The sequence below is a fragment of the Schistocerca cancellata genome, chromosome 11, assembly GCF_023864275.1.
Source record: "Schistocerca cancellata isolate TAMUIC-IGC-003103 chromosome 11, iqSchCanc2.1, whole genome shotgun sequence".
In the NCBI taxonomy this organism is placed as follows: Eukaryota; Metazoa; Arthropoda; class Insecta; order Orthoptera; family Acrididae; genus Schistocerca; species Schistocerca cancellata.
The window spans coordinates 149,371,878-149,387,534 of NC_064636.1; the positions used below are offsets into that span (position 1 = coordinate 149,371,878).

The 15,657-nt window shown below is 49.3% G+C and overlaps 1 protein-coding gene across 1 annotated transcript in view; it reads right to left on the reverse strand.

Annotated features, from left to right (window-relative positions):
- The window catches only part of LOC126108620 (eukaryotic translation initiation factor 2 subunit 3), a 106,759-nt gene that overhangs the window by 54,979 nt on the left and 36,123 nt on the right, over positions 1–15,657 (reverse strand). The gene's annotated exons all lie outside the window — the stretch shown is intronic.

A 15,657-nucleotide genomic window follows, 5' to 3' on the forward strand; every position in this document is an offset into this window, starting at 1 on the left:
TTGCGAAAGCTTGAATTTTGTGTGTATGTTTGTGTTTGTGTGTCTATCGACCTGCAAGCGCTTTTGTTTGGTAAGTCTCATCATCTTTGTTTTTAGATATATTTTTCCCACGTGGAATGTTTCCCTCTATTATATAAATATGAGATAAATTTATAGGTTGGTTGGTTTGGGGAAGGAGACCAGACAGCGTGGTCATCGGTCTCATCGGATTAGGGAAGGATTGGGAAGGAAGTCGGCCGTGCCCTTTCAGAGGAACCATCCCGGCATTTGCCTGAAGTGATTTAGGGAAATCACGGAAAACCTAAATCAGGTTGGCCGGACGCGGGATTGAACCGTCGTCCTCCCGAATGCGAGTCCAGTGTCTAACCACTGCGCCACCCCGCTCGGTGATAAATTTATACAGTATGATGCAATGCAACCAGTGTTTATAGTGATAAGCCCTGAGATCATTAGTGCACCTGTGGGAAATAGAGGTGTGTGTGTGGGGGGGGGGGGGGGGTTCTGTGGGGGAGTGGGGGTTGGCTGGGGGGGGGGGGGGGGGCGACCACAAGCACTGATGTACATACTTAAGCTCGAAAAAGAATTCATCTGAAAGTTACCAAAGTTTTCAGTGTTGTTTTTATGATTGCCAGCAACACGATGCCTCTACTATTTGGTTAGTTGTTACTTTTACTCCTAAATTATTTACACACTGACAGAACTTCACAATATTTAGTCCTAGGAGAGGCAGGCGACAGATTCCTTGGACGGATCACCACAAAGTTTAGTCGATGCAGGAAAGAAGCAGCTTTCAAAGCCCTACTTTCGCTGTTACTCCAATAGCGCTGCTCTCTCTGTGAACCTCATAAGATAGGATCAATACAGAAGAGAGAGAATGTGTAAAGAAGAGCAGCGCATTTTTATCACAAGCTCGTTCAGTAAATGAGAGACCATCATTGGGATGTTGAGCCAATTCCAGGGGCAGACACTACGAGATAGGCACTGTGCATCACTGAGTGGTTTACTATTGAAATTTCGAGAGCATACATTTGCAGAAGAGTAGAGCAATACAGTACTTACTCCCGCGTGCATGTAGCCAAGTGAGCAGGATGAGAAAATCTTAAACATGTTGGCTCACATTCAGTTGTTCTTCCTCTGCATCATTTCCTAATTTGACAGGAACGGGTTACCCACAGCATCTTACGCCACACGCTGAGAGATGCTCGGTGAGAGAAGATGTAGATATGCTCGACATCATTTCAGCTAGAAGAAAGTGTTTAGATTTTCCTGGTTCAATAATTTTTATTTCAGAGTGGGATGTAGAGAGACACATACAGCACGGCACATTATTAATGTCGTGCATAGAATTAGTTGAATTCTCCATTTGTATTTACTTTGACTCCAGCCATACTTCTGTAGAGTCTCCTTTAGCAACTCACTAACAAAACATACCAGTGGAACAGATGAAGGCTGCAAACAAACTGTTATAGTTCAATATTACTGTGATACAAAGGAAATGTGATTCTTAGCTTTACTAAAGAACTGCCTTGTTACAAGCGATTTCTGACACTGAACTGTGTCTCTCAAACTTTGACAGGATTCATCAAAATCAATCAGTTTGTTCAGAGGATGAGCTCGAAATGGAACAAGTTCGTACAATACACCTGGACACTCTCGTGTTTGCCACTGGAGAGCAGCAGCAGGTGATTGACAAGACTGATTAGCCAGGAGATACTGAATGATCAAGAATGGATCAGACGATCGTAAGAAGAAGAAATGGGAGTCACCGTGTGAACTGAAACAGTGCAGACAATCAATTAATGCACTATTTTCATTAACTGCATATGTGGTTTGGTTTTGATTTGTGTAACATGATTGGAGGAAGGTGTAAAATCATTTGGTTTTTAAGTCACGGAAAGTGTAACTAATTATACGAGTGTTAAGTAATGTTGACCTGCACAAAGATTAATTCAATTATTACATGCAGCAAATGAAAGAAGTGAAAGGGAATACAAATGTCTAAACATTTACACTAACAGGAAGTGTAAAATGGCTAATCGAGAATGGCTAGACAATAAATTTAAGGGTTTACATGCATATACCACTAGGAGAAAGATAGACCCTACACCCAGAGACCTTTGGAGAGAAGAGAAGCAGTTGTATGAATATAAAGAAGCTTACAGGTGGAAGGAGTATGTAGAGGGTCTATACAAGAGAGATGAACTTGAAGCAACATTATTGAACTAGAAGAGGACATAAATGAAGATGAGATGGATGATACGATACTGCGTGAAGAATATGACAGAGCACTGAAAGATCTAAGACGAAACAAGGTGCTGAGACCAGACAACATTCTGTCAGAATTGCTGATAGTCTTGGGAGAGCCAGCCATGACACAGCTCTTTCACATGGTGTGCAATATGTATGACACAGGAGTAATATACTTAAGACTTCAAGAAGAATGCACTAATTCTAGTTCCAAAGACAGCAGTTGCTGACAGGTGTGAATATTACTGAATTATCAGTTTAATAAGTCATGGTTACAAACTACTAACATGAATTCTTTACACAAGAATATAAAAAAATTGTAGAAGCCGACCCCAGGGAATATCATTTTGGATTCCACAGAAAGACAATACTGACCCTACCACTTCTCTTAGAAGGTAGGTTAGGGAAAACCAACCTAAGTTTATAGCATCTGCAGACTTAAGAGAAAGCTTTTGACATTGTTAATTGGAATACTCTCTCTGAAATTCTGAAGGCAGTGGGGGTAAAATACAGGGAACAAAAGACTGTTTACAACTTGTATGGAAATCAGATGTCAGTTATAAGAGTCTAGGGGCATGAAATGGAAGCAGTGGTTGTGGTTCTGGGGCAAACAGTACTGTATTGTCTCATGTTTGGTTCTTTATTATGGCATAACGCCATATGTGCCAGAAGATGAAAATGAAAAACTGAAATTCAAACTAGCCAAATTGAAACCAGCCAATAGTGTGGAATGAAACACTTCCTTTCATATAAACTGACTGCATCTGTGGAAAAGATTAATAAAAGCCACATTTATTTAGCAAACCGACAAAAATGACTTTGTTGTTGTGCAAAGTGATTAATGCTTGACTGCCAGAAATGTGGAAATAAAATCAAATCAGAAAACAGAAACTAACAACATATTTCAGCCTTCCGTAATTATCTGAAAGTATTTTAATTCACTTGATAGATCCCAGCCACAGAAATCCGTTTTGTTTTCATTTCATGTGTGAACTATAAATGAAGAGTAAGCAGAAAAATCACTAAATGTAAATGCAGGTCACTATTTCAATCCCCACTACGACCCAGACTGCTCATCGCATGTGCAAATCTGGCAACTTCGGTGCGCCAGAAAAATTTTTCTGGGTAGCACGACTGCTTCTTGCTACTGCCGCAGGCACACTTCAAGTAGTCAGAAGCAGAAGCTACTGCTCATACACAACTCCACTGCACATGCGCATGAGCCCGCTGGCAACTGCTTCAAACCAACTTAATGTAAACAGTTACGATGTCATACTCATCAGAAGCCGTTTGCTGTTATGAAGTATTCCATAGTCTTTGCCCTAAAACCATTGACACATTTTGCTTTTGGCAGGCGCTTGTGTGTGCACTGTGTTGTGTTGTTGAAAATGGCACATATTCTTTGCAACCTTTTTTATTTTGGTTTTATTCACTCGTTTACATTTTATTGCTGCAGTGTTATTTTGAAGCAGCAGGATGCAGTAAAATTCTTTGTTACACTATCAGTTCTTACCAGTCAAAATTACAAAAATTTAACTAAAAATTTAAACACTGAAAAATTCCTGGAATTCTAAAATGTTCCCAGTGTTTTCCCAGATGAAAAAAATTCCCGCATTTTTACTCCATTTCCTCACCGTCCCGGACATATAAAATCTGTTTTTGTAACAATGAGATTTAGGATACTGATTGCACTGTAGTGTGACATACTATCCATATTTCCCATTGCTATTGGCATTTTGCAAATACAATTTTATTTATTGTACGACATGGGCTTACTATGTTTTAAGTATTTGTTAGGTCGTTAGAGTTGGGCCTTAGTACGACACCATATGCTTGAGTACTGTTTTTTAAGACTTTTGAGTGATGAAGAATTGTTTTATGCCAGTAGATTATAATTAGTGGTAGGTTTTAAGAGCAAAAATCTATTATGCATTTAATGCTATGTAGTAAAACAATTTTAAAGGTTGTTGGCAGAACATACCTCAGAGCGCGAGCGAAAATATGTTCTCGTGCTGATGCTTCGTGCATCAGCTTGCACAGCACATATTAAATGTGTATTAGCCTAATACTCCATTAAATACTGTTTGTACTGTGGAACCCACGCCACTATGGAGCCACTATCAGGTTGCCAGTATCTCGTTGATAACTTGGGTCCAAAGCTTCGCGAGCTCTGTCACACATCAGCTCAGATTTCTGCACCTACTTCACACAGTGTTGCTTGTCTGTAAGCACTGACAACAACAAAAACACCACTGCTTCAGTCATTGAGTTTTGTTTGTTTTAGGGCACAAAAACAACAGGGATCATACGCACCCAAGTCAAAACACAAAGACAGAGAGAAGTTAAAAAATGATCATATGTCAATCCCCATTGACCTATGAGAAGAAAGCTAAAAACAGGGACGTGGAGGAAGGGCTACAAAAGACACCATACAGAAACGGAGGCACAGAACTAAAAATTAAGTGGCCTGTGCCAGATCGCCACGACGGGTAAAAAGTAAGACGTGGTCGACAACCCACGCGTCTTTCGCTAAAAGGTTGATAACTCAAGACAACAAACCCGAGTGGAAATGTTAACTGTTAAAAAATGGGCATTCCACCAGGAAGTGTTGGACAGGTAAAACTTGAGCACAATGGGTACAAAGTGGTGGGGGAGAGCCACTTAACAAATGTTGATTGCTAAAAAGGCAGTGCGCAATACGTGACCTAGTTAGGATCACCACCTCCTGGCAGGAAGGCCGAGAGGAGGTCGTCCAAGCCGCTGGGAGGGGCTTAATAATCCAGAGCTTATAACCACGAGGGGAGGACCAATGGCGATGACAAAGTGAGACAACCTCCTGACAGACTGCAACAGAGAGATCTCCAAAGGGAATCTAGGAACCAGTGGACTGAGGTACGAGATTGCAACCTCGGCAGCAGCGTCAGCAGCATCGTTTCCTGGCAGACGGACATGACCGGGGACCTACAGAAACATCACAGTAGATCCACCAACAGTGACCAAGTGACGGTTTTCCTGGACCCACTGCACTAAGGGATGGGCGGTGTACAGCGAACAGAGACTTTGAAGTGCGCTGAGAGAGTCTGAGCAGAGGACGCAATTGAAAAGGCTGTGTCACCAGATGTACTATGAGGACTGATACAGGGCGAAGAGCTTGCCTGTAAACACTGAGTAGTGTGCCGGAAGCCGATATCGAAAAATGCCAGTGCCAATGACGAAGGCACTCCTGACACCACGATCAGTCCGAGAGCCATCAGTTCCACGAGAAGGTCACGAAAGTGAAGGCGATAGACCGAGGCCGGAGTGGTGTCCTTAGGAAGTGAATGAAGGCCGAGGTGACTACAGGCCGTCGCACAAAATCGAGGTTGTGAGGGTTTCACACCCACCGGGAAAGTTGTGTGAAGGTATGCTGCCATAACAAGTGCCAAAAGTGGACACCAGGAGGTAACATAGCGGCGACCAAAGGAGTCATCGAAGACGGAGGTATAGGATGGATGGCCACACACGGTATACAAATGGCACGCTTACCTGCTGAGGAGAACGTCCCAGCAGTAGAACAGTGGTAGTTCAGCAGCTTCAGCACACAGACTCTCAACTGGGCTGGTGTAAAAGGTGCCAGTGTCCAAATGGATGTCACGATGGTGGATAGTGTCGAGACGGGGTAAGAGGGGTGGACGTGCAGACACATAAACAAAGCACTCATAGTCTAGCTAAGAATGGACAAAAGACCAGTTCAAATGGATGGCAGTGTTTTGTCCTTCATCCCACGAAGTACCATCGAGGAAATGTAGGACACTGAAGGACTGCGTACAGCGAGCTGCCAGGTAAGATACATGGGAGGACAAAGATATTTTCCTATCGAGCACGATCCCAGGAATTTTGCAGTTTCAACGAACAGAAGGGCAACAGGTCCAAGATGTAAAGATGGTGGGAGGATCCAACTGCGCTGCCAGAAATTCATACAGACAGTTCTGTCAGTGAAAAAACAAAGCCATTGTTGATGCTCCAGGAGTAAAGACGATCAAGACATGCTGAAGACACTGCTCAATGAGACAAGTCCACGGAGTACTGCTATACATGGGAAAACTGTCAACAAAAAGGGAGCCGGAGTTGCCCGGCGGGAGACAGACCATTATAGGATTAATGGCGATAGCAAAGAGGACGACGATCAAGACTGAACCCTGAGGCACACCGTTTTCCGGGATAAAGGTGTCCGAGACAAGGCAGAACCCACATGGTCCTTGAAAACTCTACCTATTAAAAATTCCTGAAGGAATCGAGGCAGGTGGCCACAGAAGCCCCACATGTGGAGTGTACAGAGGATACCAGTTCTCCAGCAGGTCTCATAGGCCTTCTCCAAATCAAATAACACAGCTACAGCCAGATTTCAGCAGAAGACCTTTCATGACATGGTTGGTTGGTTTGGGGGATGAAAGGGACCAGACTGCTACGGTCATCGGTCCCTTTTGCCAAATACAAAGAACACCCACAGAGAATAAAAACGAGGAACAGAATAGATCACAGACGATACAGAACAAGAGAAACGGAGACAGGGACAAGACAAAACGAACTAAAACCACACAGAGTGTGACAGTGGTTGGCCGACCATAGAAATAAAAAGGAAAAGCCAACCACTTAGAAACACCTTAAAAGATCAGTTTAAAATCATAGGCCAAAGGCCAGAATCAGCACAAAAAATAAAATAAAACAGAAACACTCAGATGAAAGAATAAAAACTCCCTGCCCTAATAAAACGTAAAACTAAGGCAGCCATAACAGGGTCATCAGATAAAACGGCAGGGAGCGTATCAGGCAGCGCAAATGTCTGCCTGACCACAGCTAAAAGGGGGCAGGCCAACAGAATGTGGGCCACTGTCAAAGCCGCCCCGCAGCGACATACAGGAGGGTCCTCCCGGCGCAGTAAATAACTGTGTGTTAGCCGGGAGTGGCCAATGCGGAGCCGACAAAGGACGACTGAGTCCCTGCGGTTGGCGTGCATGGAGGACCGCCACACAGTCGTCGTCTCCTTAATGGCACGGAGCTTATTGGGTGTAATCCGATCGCGCCATTCAGCGTCCCAAAGCGCAAAAACTTTACGGCGGAGGACTGCCCGCAAATCAGCCTCTGGGAGGCCAACATCCAGAGATGGTTTACTCGTGGCCTCTTTCGCCAGGCGGTCAACATGTTCATTGCCTGGGATACCGACATGACCGGGGATCCACACAAAGACCACAGAGCGGCCGCAACGCGCAAGAGTATGCAGGGACTCATGGATAGCCATCACCAAACGAGAACGAGGAAAACACTGGTCGAGAGCTCGTAAACCGCTCAGGGAATCGCTACAGATAACGAAGGACTCACCTGAGCAGGAGCGGATATACTCTAGGGCTCGAAAGATGGCGACTAGCTCAGCAGTGTAAACGCTGCAGCCAGCCGCCAAGGACCGTTGTTCGGAATGGTCCCCTAGAGTTAGCGCATACCCGACACGACCAGCAACCATCGAACCGTCGGTGTAAACAATTCCAGAGCCCTGATAAGTGGCCAGGATGGAATAAAAGCGGCGGCGGAAGGCCTCTGGAGGGACCGAGTCCTTCGAGCCCTGTGCCAAGTCGAGCCGAAGGCAAGGGCGAGGAACACACCACGGGGGTGTACGCAGAGGCGCCCGGAAAGGAGGTGGAACAGGGAAAAACCCAAGCCCGCAGAGAAGCTCCTTGACGCGTACGGCGATCGGACAACCCGACCGGGGCCGACGGTCTGGCAGATGGACGACTGACTGCGGGAACAGGACACGATAATTTGGATGCCCGGGCAGACTTAGAACATGGGCAGCATAAGCGGCCAGCAAACGGCGCCGGAACTGCAGTGGAGGTACACCTGCCTCCACTAGTACGCTGTCCACAGGGCTGGTGCGGAAAGCACCAGTGGCAAGGCGTATCCCGCTGTGGAGAATTGGGTCCAGCACCCGTAACGCAGATGGGGATGCTGAGCCATAAGCCAGGCTCCCATAATCCAGACGGGACTGGATTAACGCCTGGTAGAGCCGCAACAGGGTAGAGCGGTCGGCGCCCCAGCGGGTGTGGCTCAAGCATCTCAGAGCGTTTAGATGCCGCCAACACGTCTGTTTAAGCTGCCGGATATGAGGCAGCCAAGTCAACCGGGCATCGAAAACCACCCCCAAAAACCTGTGGGTCTCCACCACAGCAAGGAGTTCGTCGCCAAGATAAAGCCGCGGCTCAGGATGGACTGTTCGGCGCCGGCAGAAATGCATAACGCGGGTCTTGGCTGCCGAAAACTGAAACCCATGCGCTACAGCCCAAGACTGCGCCTTATGGATAGCTCCCTGTAGCTGACGTGCAACAGCTGCAATGCCAGTAGAGCTGTAATAAAGGCAGAAGTCGTCAGCATACAGGGAAGCAGAGACAGAAGTTCCCACGGCCGCAGCGAGCCCGTTAATGGCTATTAAAAACAGGCAGACACTTAAAACAGAACCCTGTGGCACACCGTTCTCCTGGACGTGGGTGGAACTATAGGAGGCTGCGACTTGCACGCGGAAGGTACGATACGACAGGAAATTGCGGATAAAGATCGGCAGAGGGCCCCGAAGACCCCATCCATGAAGCGTGGAAAGGATGTGATGACGCCATGTCGTATCATACGCCTTCCGCATGTCGAAAAAGACAGCGACCAGGTGCTGACGGCGGGCAAAGGCAGTACGGATGGCCGACTCCAGGCTCACCAGATTGTCGGCGGCGGAGCGGCCTTTCCGGAACCCACCCTGAGACGGAGCCAGAAGGCCCCGAGACTCCAGTACCCAATTTAAGCGCCGGCTCACCATCCGTTCGAGAAGCTTACAAAGAACGTTGGTGAGGCTAATGGGGCGGTAGCTGTCCACCTCCAGAGGGGTCTTTCCAGGTTTCAAAACGGGGATGACAACGCCTTCCCGCCATTGCGACGGAAACACCCCCTCGACCCAAAGACGGTTGTAAAGATCGAGAAGGCGCCGCTGGCAGTCCACTGAAAGGTGTTTCAGCATCTGACAGTGGATGCCATCTGGCCCAGGAGCGGTATCAGGGCAAGCAGCTAGGGCACTGCGAAATTCCCACTCACTGAATGGAGCATTGTAAGATTCTGGGTGGTTGGTGCGAAACGAAAGGCTCCGACGTTCCATCCGCTCTTTAACGGAGCGGAAGGCCTGGGGGTAATTCGCAGAAGCGGAACTCATAGCAAAATGCTCTGCTAAGCGATTGGCAATGACGTCGGAGTCAGTACAAACTGCTCCATTCAGTGAGAGCGCAGGGACGCTGGCAGGGGTCCGATAGCCGTAGACGCGTCGAATCTTGGCCCAGACCTGCGAAGGAGTGACATGGAGGCCAATGGTGGACACATACCGCTCCCAGCACACCTTCTTACCTTGGCGGATAAGGAGGCGGGCCCGCGCACGCAGCCGTTTGAAGGCGATAAGGTGGTCTAAGGAGGGATGTCGCTTGTGACGCTGGAGCGCCCGCCGGCGATCTTTAATCGCTTCAGCAATCTCAGGCGACCACCAAGGGACAGCCTTCCGCCGAGGGGACCCAGAAGAACGGGGAATGGCAGATTCGGCGGCAGTAACGATGCCGGTGGTGACCGATTGAACCACCGCATCAATGTCGGCATTAGAGAGAGACTCAAGAGCGGCAGTGAAGGAGAACAAGTCCCAGTCAGCCTTATTCATAGCCCATCTGCTAGGGCGCCCAGAAGAGTGACGCTGTGGTAGTGACAGAAAGATCGGAAAGTGGTCACTACCACACAGGTCGTCATGCACACTCCATTGGACAGACGGTAAGAGGCTAGGGCTACATATTGAAAGGTCAATGGCGGAGTATGTGCCATGCGCCACACTGAAGTGTGTGAAGGCACCATCATTTAAAATCGAGAGATCGAGCTGCGACAATAAATGCTCAACGATGGCGCCTCGACCTGTGGCCACTGACCCACCCCACAGAGGGTTATGGGCGTTGAAGTCGCCCAATAGCAAGAAAGGTGGCGGCAATTGGGCTATCAGCGCAGCCAGGACATGCTGCGAGACATCACCATCCGGTGGAAGGTAAAGACTGCAGACGGTAACAGCCTGTGGCGTCCACACCCGAACAGCGACAGCCTCTAAAGGTGTGTGGAGAGGGACAGACTCGCTGTGCAGAGTGTGAAGGACATAGAGGCAGACGCCACCCGACACCCTTTCATATGCTGCCCGGTTCTTATAATAACCCCGATAGCCACGGAGGGCGGGGGTTCGCATTGCTGGAAACCAAGTTTCCTGAAGAGCAATGCAGAAGAAAGGGTGAAGGCTGATAAGTTGTTGGAGCTCAGCTAGATGGTGGAAAAAACCGCCGCAGTTCCACTGGAGGATGATATTGTCCATGGCTGAGAAAGGCGTGAAAGGACTGGGAAGGCAATTTACGCCGCTTGTTCACTCACTGCCACCGATTCAGTACCCGTACGAGAGGCATCCATGGCGTCTGAGGGACCAGCGAGATCAAGGTCCTCAGCGGATGCTAGAATCTCGACTGCATCCTCAGACGCAGAGCGCGAAAGGTGCGATGGGGTTGGCGCCACCGCAAGTTCTTTGGCCTTAGAGGTCTTTCTCTTGGACTTCTCTCGCTGAACCTTGGGTTGCACCGGCTGGGAAGGCTTCACCGATTCAGTCTCCGGGACAGAGGAGGATCGTGAAGCCCTACGCCCGGCCGCTGGTGAGGACTTATGCCACTGGCGGCCGTCATCCTTCCCGCTGGTGGAACCCTGGGAAGGGAGGGTCCCAAGGGAACTCTTACGGGCGAGAGTAGCCGAAGAAGTTAGACGCTTCTCCGGCTGAGAAGTGGGGACGGACGTCCCCGACGGGTGGGAGGAGGTTGCTCCTGAGGTAGGTGGTGCAGGAGCAACCGGTTGGGTAGAGCCCCCCACAGGCAAGGGGGCAGGAGGAGTCTTACTGCTTATCGAGCTGGCTGGAAGTCTCGAAACTGATGGAGCGAGCACAGTTGTCGTAGCAGCTGCATAAGAAGATGTCATTCTCACAGGATGGAGTCTGTCATATTTCCTTTTGGCCTCAGTATAGGTCAGCCGGTCCAGGGTCTTATATTCCATAATTTTGCGCTCTTTCTGAAAGACTTTGCAGTCAGGCGAGCAAGGTGAATGGTGCTCCCCGCAGTTGACACAGATGGGAGGCGGGGCACATGGAGTATCGGGATGAGACGGGCGTCCGCAATCTCGACATGTGAGGCTGGAAGTGCAGCGGGAAGACATATGGCCGAACTTCCAGCACTTGAAGCACCGCATCGGGGGAGGAATATAGGGTCTGACGTCACATCGGTAGACCATCACCTTGACCTTTTCCGGTAACGTATCACCCTCGAAGGCCAAGATGAAGGCACTGGTAGCTATCTGATTTTCCTTCGGACCCCGATGAACGCGCCGGACGAAATGTACACCCCTGCGCTCTAAGTTGGCGCGCAGCTCGTCATCAGACTGCAAAAGAAGGTCCTTATGGTAAATAACTCCCTGAACCATATTTAAACTCTTATGCGGCGTGATCGTAACAGCAACATCCCCCAGCTTGTCACAAGCAAGCAACCGTCGTGACTGGGCAGAGGATGCCGTTTAGATCAGGACCGATCCAGAGCGCATTTTTGACAAGCCCTCCACCTCCCCAAACTTGTCCTCTAAATGCTCGACGAAGAACTGAGGCTTTGTGGAGAGAAAAGACTCCCCATCAGCTCTCGTACAAACTAAGAATCGGGGCGAATAACTATTACCTCCATCCTGAGACTTACGCTCCTCCCACGGCGTGGCCAGAGAGGGGAACGTTTTCGGATTGTACTTTTCAGCATTAAAGTGAGCCCGAGAACGCTTAGAGACTGCTGGCGGCTGGCCGCCAGCGAGAGATGATGTACCACGCTTCATTGCGGGTCATCCGCCCTGATGCCACCTACTCCGACCAAGGGCCCTCCCCACGGGCGCCACCCAGCCGCAGCAATAGCCACCTGGCAGGATGGCCATTGCCGGGAGTCCTGATGCCCCAGAGAGACGGGCATCTACTCCTTGGCATACGTGGGGAGTTAACGGCGCAGGCATCAGTAGAGCGATCCCTGTGTTGTCAGGGGGCTACAACCAAGAGGGTACATGGCGGCCCCACCACAACGGACTGGCTACCGTGCTGGATCTTAGGTGCAAAACTGTTCAAGGTCGTCGTCGCAGTTAAAAGAAACACTGCAGAGTGCAGCGTGGGAATCGCACCCAGGGACGTATCCTCGCCCAAGAGATGGAAAACGAGCGGGACACCATTGCAACGACGAAAAAGCCGGCTAAAGGTCTCAATGCACGACGGATACAGTGCACCACGTAAGGTGCCCTTCCCCAATTGGCTCGCTCTTCGGAATAATTTAGAAAGATGGAGGTCAAACCCGAGAGGGGACCATCACATAAGGCCGAAACATGTGAGACTCCTTTTAGTCGCCTCTTACGACAGGCAGGAATACCGCGGGCCTACTCTAACCCCCGAACCCGCAGGGGGGTTTCATGACATGGGTGGACAAAGCAATGAGATGGTAAACTGCAGAACAGCATGGTCAAAATCCACATTTTGCAGTGCTTAGTGAATTGTGAGACTCGAGCCGCCATACCAGCTGGGCACAAATCATACATTTCATCATCTTGCAAACGCTGCTGGTGAGGGAGATGGGGCGGTAGCTAGAAGGAAGGTTTCTGTCGTTACCGGGCTTAGGTACGAGTATTACGGTGGCTTCACCCAACGTCCGGGAAACGTGCCCTCTGCCCAGATGCGGTTGCATGTATTAAGCAGGAAGTGCTTCCCTCCAAGAGAAAGGTGCTGAAAAATCTGAATGTGGACAGCATCTGTCCCCAGGGCAAAGGACTGGGGTAAACTGAGAGCACGATATAGCTCCCTCACAGTAAAGGCAGCATTGTAGCACTCACGATTCTGAGAAGAGAAGGGTATCACCTGCGCTTCCTCCACTCGTTTCCGATGGAGGAAGGCAGGGTGATAGTGCGAAGAGCACGAAATTTCCACAAAATGGCGGCCCAAGGTGTCGGAGACAGCACTAAGGTCCACGACGACATCGTCAGCTACTGTCAGGCCAAAAAGTGAGGAACGGATTTCGGTTCCAGAGACCTGTGAAGGTTGGCCCACACAAAACAGGAAGGGATGGAACTGTAAAAATAACTAGTGAATGAAATCCAGACAGCTTTTTTGCTATCCCGAACAATGCAATGACAGTTTGCACGCATCTGCCTATAATGAATGCACTTTGCCATCGTAGGATGACGGTTAAAAATGTGGAGAGCACGTCTCCACGCGTGAATTGCATCACGGCACGCCTCAGTCCACCGAAGGACTGGGACACAGCACGGTAAAGAGGAAGTGTGAGAAATGGAACATTCCGCAGCAGTTAGGATAACTTTTGTAAGATATTCAACCTGGTCATTGCAATTGGGAAACCTCGTTCTTCAAAGGTCACCAGGAAGGAGTAAAGCCACCAGTCAGACTTAGTAAGCTGCCATTTGGGTGTGTACGCAGGCGGGGTAGGAGTCAGCAAATGGATAGCATACTGGAAATGGTCGCTCAAGTAGGTGTCAGAAATAACGGACCACTCGAGACGATGGGCAAGCTGCGCAGTGTAGAAGGATAGGTCCAAATGGGAATAGGTGTGTGAGAAGTCAGAAAGGAATGTGGGTGCTCCACTGTTAAGGCAGAAGAGGTTAAGTTGATTAATAAGATAAGCCAAGAGGGCACCTCTCTGACAGATTCTGGGAAAACCCCAAAGGGGACGATATGCGTTAAAGTCACCGAGCTGCAGAAATGGATGAAGTAGCTGCCCAATAAGCTGAAGAAAGTCAGCCCTGGTGACCTCGAATGATGGAGAGATATAAATGCAACAAAAGGAAAAAGTCAGGTGAGGAAAAAAAATAGCAAACTGCAACAGCTCGAAGACGGGTATTCAGCGAGCCGAGTTGACTACGAATGTCATCCCGTACGAGTAGCTCGACTCCCCCGTCAGATGGAATGCCGACTTACGGGGAAGGTCAAAACGGACAGGGAAGAAATGCGACAGCTCAAAGTGGCCGTGAGGACGCAATTTTGTTTCCTGAAGGCAGAGTACAAGGGGAGACTGGGTTGCTAAAAGCAGCAGTAAATCCCCTTTGTGGGACAGAAGGCCACAAACATTCTGTCTGAGGAGAGTCACAACGATGAAGAAACGGAGAGGTGTCACCACCGCGGCTGCCAAGTGACAGCCTGCAAAGACTCGCCAGTTGAGGGCACAGAAGCAGAAAGATCCCGCTTCACGAGTTTCACATAAGCATCGGCTCTCTCGAGCTGTCAGTCTGCAGAGTCTGACGCAGAAAAACAGTCGGTGGTGCACACCAACGACTCGTAGGCCGCCCGGGCTAGTGTATTATGTGGCGACACCGTCGAAGAGGATCTTCGAGTCGGCAAAGGAGAAGACTGTTTGCCTCTGTTGGACTCCTTTGAGCCTTTCCGGTCAGCAGAGGAAGACTCGGGTGTCAGTCGGCCGGAGGGACGTAGGAAGTTTTCACGGGAGAACTCCTGTCCTTTCTGGCCGGCCGGTCGTGGAGCCGCTGGCTCCTCCCCTCGAGGCGACGGCTCGTCGCACAGCTGGACGAGGGGACGGTGATACTACCTCGACACTGGGCAATTTCACAACCTCAGAGCTGAATTTGGGGTCACACGTATGCGTGACCCTGTCCTTCACGGAGCGAGAGTAACAATAACAGAACTGTAAGTGCCGGACGGGAGAACGCAGGGTTTGTGACCGGCCAACAACTTGCGGGCGACTGGGTGAGCCACTTTCTCCTTTACCCAGATCTCCTGGACAGCCCAGTCCTCGAGATACACGGAACAATCCTCAGAGAAGGAGGCACGGCCGCCACTGCAGTCGGTACGGCGGGTAGGATATGGCGGACAGTCGCCCTCGTGTGCATCTCTACCACAGGTTACACATTTGGCTGGGTATTGACAAGAAATTCTAGTGTGGTTGAAAGAATGACAATGGTAGCAGTGCATCGGGTTCGCAATGTACAGCCAGACTGCGATAATTTCATAGCCTGCTTTCATCTTGGATGGTGCAAAACTCTAACAGAGGTGAGAAAAAGAGTGCACTAAGAAGGTATCTACATTTTTCATCACCTGATGGACAACAATGATACCCTGACATGCATCTGCCTATAATGAATGCAGTTTGCCATCGTAGGATGACTGTTAAAAATGTGGAGAGCACATCTCTGTGCGCGAATTGCGTCAAGACTGGAGTTCAGCCTCGGTCAGACCGTCAAGCAGCCAAGTGTAAATAATACCACGGAAAGAATTCAAAGTTCTACGGGCCTAGAAAAACAGGATATACAGGC